Below are 8,163 nucleotides of genomic sequence, written 5' to 3'. Positions count from 1 at the left end.
CACGGGATGAAGTGAAGCTAGGAGCTCGGCTTCCTTCACTTCTTTATAGGTATTTACACCACTCTTTTCATCTTTCTTATCAGCAACCACATTCTTATTTGGTCCATGGGCACTCTCAGGGCGCCGACCATCTTTCTTTCATCCTTCTGCCTGGATCCTAATCAGGCAGAAACACGGAGGGCAAAATAATGCCTACTGTGTGGTATGGATACGGATGCAAAGTCCTCACATAGATCCAGACTATCGAAACTCAAGCACAGGCCTGGCTTAAGAATTATTTGGGAAGAATAAAAATATAAGAGAAAGAAAAGGACAGTGTTGGTTCACAGCAAGTATTTATCTTTTTTACAGATAAGAAAGGTAGGCAACGAAAGCCCTGAACAAAAGAAGTCCTAACTCAGTGCTCACTAAAGGGAAAGAGGGTCATTTTATAAGAAAGTGCTTGAGGTGAGAGCCACTACAGCCTTCTAAATACCCCCATTCTGTGAAGGCAAGAAGAGGAGCTAAGGCCATTCCCCTAAGAGCAGAGAAGACATGAGGGGATGCGGGGGGTGGGGAGGGTGGATGCTACTGACACGGCAGTCTCAGAAGCACTGTCTTGTATACGGGCATGCTCTGATCTGCATGACTCTAAGCAGAATTAAGACCAGTGTCTGTGGTAAGACTAAACCACATTTCAACCCAACAAAATGGAAAAGCTTCTGAAACTGAGAATCTCCTCAACCTGGAAGGCAGTAGTTGATAAAGTCGTGAGTTCCCTGGCATGGTAGAGGACTGTGGGAGAACTAAAGAGAGTGGATGCTAGAGTGATGACTACCATGGGGTGGCTCTTCACTGGCTGGGAGACTGGCACGGGGCACCCTTTCAAGTCTAACTTTCCATGAACATCAGCTTTTCTGTTTAAGCATGAAGCTACCCTCACCCCCATTCTTAGTTACTTTTGTCTCAAGAGTCTCATGATTGACATGGACTGTGTTAGCCTCAGACACAAGCCCACTGCTCACTCGGGGACTGGGAACTTGGAAAGGCCAGCCTTGGGCCTGAGCTGAGAGAGGGCATGAGGTAAGAAAAGGAAGGCTTCTGTCACCAGAAAGGACAATAGGGAGACAGAAAGAAGCAGTGTCCATTGTGACCCCAACCATGAATGGGATAGATTTTTAATAGGAAGCTTAAAGAAATTCTAGGCTACTTTAATTCTTAAAGTAGGAATTGGGAGTGCCATAGTTGCAAACCTATGATAAAATGAAGTGATTTGATGCAAGGCCTTCATCTAAAATTCTGATCCTTTAGCAAATAACCTTAACATTTTTGTCTTTTTACTGGTTCTCCCTCCCCCTCTTCCTCCTCCTCCTCTTCCTCCTCCTCCTCTTCCTCCTCCTCCTCATCGTCTTCTTCTGATATCTCTATTCACTGCCTCATCAGACAAAGTCACAGCAAATTAAGGGAGAGGCAGAACATGTGTATTAAAGTAGATGAAGGCCTGGCATGTAAAGAAAAATTCTTCATTAATAGCAGAAAAAATCTTTCCCTATATTTAATATTTAGGTGACATATTTCTATTCCAGGAGAAGTAAACATTACAGTCATGAATAACAAATAGAAACACAAACTCCATTTATTTGTAAAATCAACTCATTTTCTTTTCATATCAATGCAAAAAATGACCCAATGCCATGTGTTCCATTTGCTGAGATTCTGAGACAGCAAAGCTATACAATTTCTAGATCATTAACTTGTCTCCCTATTTTTCCATGTCTTATAGTTCTGCTAGGTAAGCGTTCGTTCATTCACTTTAATAATGCCACCCTTTATACGTTTGGTATTTCACTTGCTCAATTACTCCATGCAAACCTATGGCAGCCAGGGAGAGGGTGGGAAGGGTGACTGAGAAAAGGGCCCACCCCACAGTTTCTCTAAATGAGCAAGACCTCAAGGCTATATATTTCTAATGGTTCCAAACAAAAGGTGAGGGTCTGTCTTGTGCAGACTCAGGTATGAAAGACCTTCATTTTACATAACCTTCGTTTTACTCATGGGTGCCAGACTGAATGCCACGATGCTCAGCATAGCCCAGCAGTGCAGGCAAGCAGGACATCTGCTCTGTGAGGACATACAGCAAAGAGCACAGTGTTCCCGTGGTCCTGTTGGAATCATGGAAGGCTTCCCAACAGGAGAAGCATCAGGAGCTTTAGGATGTCTTTGTAAACCAGTTATAAAAAGGACTGAAAATGAATACCAAAACGAGACCTGAAACATGTAATTCACAGTTATTACAGTGCATATCAAAGAGATACCCTGAGGTTGCAGAGGTTATGTGATCATCAGCCCTTGTACCATCCATTCTCCCTGGGCTAACTTAGCTCATCCAGAGAGTGAGTCTTGCTTTGTTGTCATATTTTTTCATGCATTTAATTTATTCAAATGATTACAAAGCAAATGAGGTCATTTTGAAGGAAAAATAAAAAAAGATTCTCAACTTCTGAGACAAGCTGTGAAGCTCACACTTAACATCTCATCTAAGTGACTTAAGAAGCCACCAGCAAATTTTATGTGGATCATAGCTTATAATATTTACATGTGGATATGTAAGTGGATGAGTGGAGGGCACCATGGAAGGGGTAAAAGGGGCATTTGGAGTAGAGGTGGAAATCAATGAGTCGTATGTGAGGTGAGCATGGGAAGGAGGGTATGAAGGGTGAGAAGCTTAAGGAGGTAAGGCAAAGTAAGAAAGAGAATTAGGAAAAGCACACTGTTTGAAAATGTCATAATGAAGCATAACACTATATATGCTAATTTAAAATTAAAAATAAAATGCTGCATAAAAAAAAGAAGCCACCAGCAATTCCTGTTAAATCTTCCCTTCCCTTTCCCCTTCCCCTCCCCCTCTCTCTCCCTTTCTCCCTCCAGTCCCCCTCTCCCTTTTCTCTCTGTTAAGTTCCTTCATCCCCCTCACCACCCATTCCCTTCATGACCTAGAAACTACTGCCCTTACTGCTAACAAGGAACCAACCTTCCCTGAGCCCAGAGGACCCAGAGCCCAGAGCATTACCACAACACAGAACTGCATGCACGCCAAAGTTCCATCCCAAGAAGCTGTGTGGCTGTGGTTATTCCAGTAAGAGGGTCATTTGACTCTACAGCACATTTTGCCAAAAGGAAAATGCACAGGGACTGATGCATCCTATCAGTTCATCTCATGAAGACTGGAGAGGAAGCTGGAGTGCTGGGTGAATGTAACTGTGGAGGTAACAACTGGCAACTAATGGAACCTTCTTTAACGATAAGAAACAGTGCCCAGACTGCAGGCTTCTCTGGTTGGAATTCTTATGCCATGTCTGGATCTGCTTCCAGCCTTGTGTTAGAAACACTGCACAGCCGGCAGCCAGCAGCTGCAGACAGGGTGGTGTCTGAGCTGTCAGGTGACCCACTAAGAGCTTTTCAGTATTGCTCAGCTCACAGGCCTCTGAAATAGCTTAATGCATGCATCCCAGGTGCACCACCCAAGGGGCCCTGAGGGTTCTAGCTTGGTTTTTGGTTTGTTGATTGGTTTGGTTTTGGCTTTTGTTTGTTTGGTTTCTTTTCTTTTCTTTTCTTTTTTCGAGGATTTCTCTGTGTAGCCCTGGCTGTCCTGGAACTCACTCTGTAGACCAGACTGGCCTCGAACTCAGAAATCTGCCTGCCTCTGCCTCCCAAGTGCTGGGATTAAAGGCGTGCGCCACACTTGGCTTGGATTTGGTTTTTTTGTAACTCAGTTTTATACTTCCCAAGTAAACCTGATGGGCCCAGCCAGTTTCCATGGCCTACTATTTTCCTTTCTTCCTGTTGCTAAACTTTCTCTGATCAGAGACTTGACAGTAGTCAATTCTTAATGGAGCACTAAGGATGAACAGCGCCCCCCTTCAGCGGGTGGTGACAGAGGGCATGGTTACAGAAGCTGACCAAGAAGGTGAATTTTAAGGACTAAGACTCAGACCATGAAGCCTAATCCCACTTCAGCCAGGATAGGTCCACATTATTAGTCTTCCTACAATTTCAGCTAAATACAATGTTGTGGGTAACTCCGAAAACATAAATATCATTTGAAACAGGGATTCCATAGAAAAACATTCTCATGAATCTGAATCCAAGATGGTAAACTACGTCTCCTTGCCCCCAGCAACTTCTCCTGATTGATCTAAAGACTGAATTGTCATTTCCTCTGAGTGTCCTCTCCCCCCATGCTCACATCCACAGTAGCCCCTAGATTAGAATAAAGGAAACTAGCTCTCCCCATTGCCACAGAAGTATCCCCATTTCTGTCTTCACCCCACGCCAGCAATGCCACAAAGACCAGCAATGGGTAAAGGAAAGGGGCTTCAATGGCTGTGCTGACCCAGCAGGTGCTTCGTGGGTATTTTACAGGGTTAGAACAGCTACTCTTGAAGCTGTGTCAGACTGTATGCTTGAATTGCTTTGAGAAGTTAACTATGGATCATCAGACTTAGGGCAGCCTGGGGAGAATTAATAACAATAATTACTAGAAAGTCAGCTAGCCTGGTCTGACCTAGGTCCATGAAAAAAAATTCATAGTAGATCTTATCTGAAAGCAAGTCCAACCTAAGAATGGCTTATGTTACACAACATGTGTCTTAGACTCAAATTCATTTGACTGGCTCTTCTTCACATCAGCCCCAACAGCTGCCTGGTCTTCAGGAATGACCTATGACATTCTTATTTGTCCTTAAGAGACGTGAAAGCTCCTCTGTTTTGGAACACTTAGGGCCGAACTGGGCTTGCTGGGATGAAGTGAAGCTCACATGTGCCATGCCCACTTGTCTACACTAGTAAAGTCTGCAATATCAGGGGTAAAAGCCTGATCAAGGACAAGAGGTGTTATGACTTCAAAGGGAGTTTGTGCCTCCTGGGTATTCAGTCAGTCGTTGGCATCTCCTAACTCAGATGTGTTCCAGATTAGTCTTTCCAATTGTCAACACGCCTTCTTATTTAGGCATAAAGGTACCCCAAGAAATGATTTGAAAATGGCTAAAAAAGGGCATTGTTCCCTGGCCAGCAAAGTGTTCCAATATATCCTAATTTATTTCTAAGTTGTCCTTATCAGATAGGATGTCCTCAGAGTTAGCAACAGAGGTCAGGCACATAGTTAGAATTCTCAGGGCAGTCCCACAGAGGACAGAACTGTTTTACATACCAGAGAGTAATCAAAGGGCTTTCCTCACTTAAGGTCACTTTCAGGAACTGCTAGATTGGAACTTCCTGGTGCTTGCCTCCAGCAGACCCAGAGAATTAGCATGGGAATACCAAAATAGCCCCAGCGGGGAGGGCACCACTGCTCTTCTGCTTCACACCTTGATACCTGATCTTACCGACCTTGATGTAACCATCACTTGCCTACATGATCTTACTGATCTTGATGTGACTGTCACCTTCCTACAAGACTTTTGTCATTTGTCCTGTTTTCTGTTTACTATATAAGCCTGGTTTTCATTTCGTGCAAAGACTAGAACTAAAACTTAGATGGACTAGGACTGAGACTTAGATTCATTCATTCAGATTCAAGCTTCGAACCTCATACAGTCTCTGCCCCCCCCCCCCCCCGGGCTCAGAGTGCTTGGGCGTTGGGGGGGGGGGTTGTAGACATGGGGGTGTGTGCAGCACCTGTCTAGAAGAGGTGGCTGCTTTAGACTCAGTGTGTTTCAGGTACCCTCAGATGTACCTCAACTGCTGAGCTGCCAGATTTTTCATTTCTCTTTTGTAATGACTGTAAAACCCTCATGCCATTTTCAAGAAATACACTCAGACTCAGCACTTCCTTGTGTCAACTCTGTTTATCACTCGCCGAATTTTTTGCTCACCTAACCAGAACTCTCATCCCGTGGAACAAGAGGTCCCCCGCAACAAACCTAGTCCGTGGCACACCTGTTCCCACAATGCTCAGGAACGCTTGGAACTCGGAGTTTGGGGAGCCCTACTAATTACAAGCAACAATGCCTTGAGCATTCCAGTTAATTAAGGGCTTGCCTCACAACTGCGTTTGTGACGCTAAAAGCTTTTATTCATTCATTGATCCAACAAATAATCATTACAGCCAAGTGCCCGGCACTGTTCCCAGTCTTGTTTCTAGTCACCCCACCCCTAAAATTTCACCAAGTATACAGTGCCACTTAATGATGCCCACAACATGCAGTATGGCCTCCAGCCTCCAAGCCTCTGCAGGCTGATCCCTTAATCCTTCCCTCCCTCTGTAGAGAGAGCATTACGCACATGCATGTGCACATGCGCACACGAACTCAAGGAACTCAAGCGTATCCCCATTCTGTCTGTATGCCTCACTCCTATCTTTAAAACCATATTCTCTTTCCCTTGGCTAAAAGGCCAGAGTCCCTCCCACCCAACCACCACTGTCCTCAGCAGTGTGTTGCTCTAGGCTTATGTGAGTTCATGGTCAGGCTTGTTTACATGTGTTAGAATGTCTAGGTCTCAAAAAGCATCCTAACGAAGGACAAAGGCCAATCACAAACGCCAACCTGAAAGCAAGCTTGCAACAGGAAATCCTGTCATATAGAGAGCAGATACAGAGAAAGCAGAAAAGCTCGAGGGCACATGGAAACACGGGTAAAGATGCCATCTTTAGGCTTAGGAAAGGAGGGAGACAGCAGGGTTTTGATTCTCTGTTTTGTTTTCTTTATAAAGGGAACAGAGGAGGGCTGGCAAGTTGGCTCAGTGGGTAAGAGACCTTACTGCCGAGCCAGGCAACCTGAATGTGACAACTGAACCTATGTGGTAGAAGGAGAGAACAGACTCTTGTAAACTGTCCTCTGACCTCTACACACAGCCTTACTTCACATGCACATGTACATGCACAAACACACACAAATAAATAAATAAATAAATAAATAAATAAATAAATAAATTTAAGAAGACAAAAGGATTTTGAAGCTAATATGGTAAAGCATGAGATCCAGATTGTGGCTACAGATGCTTATAGAAACGTATTTTTTTTTCTTGTAACTGTTACAAGCATCCCACAAGTAGATCTCCCCATTGGCAATGAGAATAAATGTCTCCAGGTATATTTCAAGATCTTTTATAGAATACCTAATACCTTCATCACTCCTCTAAATGAATGGCTGGCCACATGAGGAAGGTGAGGGATGAGGGACAGAGCAGGTGGTGGTCCGGTCAACATGAGCTATAGAGATAGAAGGAAGAAAGCAGCTTAGGGAGGGGAAGGGTTGTTCAAGCCACAGAGAGTGAAGTACTCGGGCTTCAGAATCTGAAACCTTAGCTCTGCCACCTCCTGCAGTGTTACTGTGGTTGAAACCTCCCTGGGAACTGCAGAGGACACAGTGTGAATGGCGCCCCTGGCACTGCACAGTGCTGTGGCAGAGCAAATGTCAGCCTTGTGAAATTCCCAGTAGAGACTTCCAGAATATTAGAAGAGTGTGTCTGAAGTGCTTAGCACAGAGCCAGGCCGAGTGTGGCGTGTGAGCATGGTACCTGGAAATCAGACACCCTTCCAGCGTTCATGTGCAGCAGCGTCCTGGACAATGATGCCTTGCTAGTGTGTAACTAGAGATCTTTAAAACTGACATTGGCTTACCTGAAGGACAAGAGAGAAGGACAAAATGCTCCATTATGTCTGCCTGAGCAGTCTGACTGACACAGGCAACTGGGAGTCTTCCAGCAGACCCTGGAATGTGATAAAGGATCAGCCTTCACATCCACAATTCTGGGGTTCACTGGAGCACCTCAGGGGAGTAATCTCTGCTGCCATCCAAGCAGGAGGATCTTCACTGTCCTAAAGCTGCCACCTCTCACACCCTGCAGGAAGGCAAGCAGCTTCTGCATGCGGAGGTCTTAGGCAAGAGCGGAGTAGACAGAGACACACAATCTGAGCCGCTCTCAGGGCCAAGGCAGAGACTAGGGGGGCATTGTTTCCATTGTATTGTGTAGGTCAACTCTACTAGGGTCAAGAAAAAGGGAGTCAGACTCCTCCTGTGAATGGGGAATGAGTACATGTCATCTCAAAGAGGGCTGGGACTGATTCTGATGGCTGTATTAGATAATGATATGCACACAAATCTTTGAATCCAGATGCAATCGGTCTGGGTATACAGTTGAGTTCTTTATTAAATGAAAAAAAAAAAAGAGTTCATAGCTAAA

General features: G+C 44.7%; 1 protein-coding gene across 3 annotated transcripts in view; it reads right to left on the bottom strand.

Moving 5' to 3' along the window:
* Positions 1-8,163, bottom strand: part of LOC116090595 — a 172,997-nt gene that overhangs the window by 129,087 nt on the left and 35,747 nt on the right. The gene's annotated exons all lie outside the window — the stretch shown is intronic.

The sequence above is a fragment of the Mastomys coucha genome, unplaced genomic scaffold (genome assembly GCF_008632895.1).
Source record: "Mastomys coucha isolate ucsf_1 unplaced genomic scaffold, UCSF_Mcou_1 pScaffold15, whole genome shotgun sequence".
In the NCBI taxonomy this organism is placed as follows: domain Eukaryota; kingdom Metazoa; phylum Chordata; class Mammalia; order Rodentia; family Muridae; genus Mastomys; species Mastomys coucha.
The sequence above is the reverse complement of the archived record's forward strand: the minus strand, read 5'-3'. Positions and strand labels throughout refer to the sequence as shown.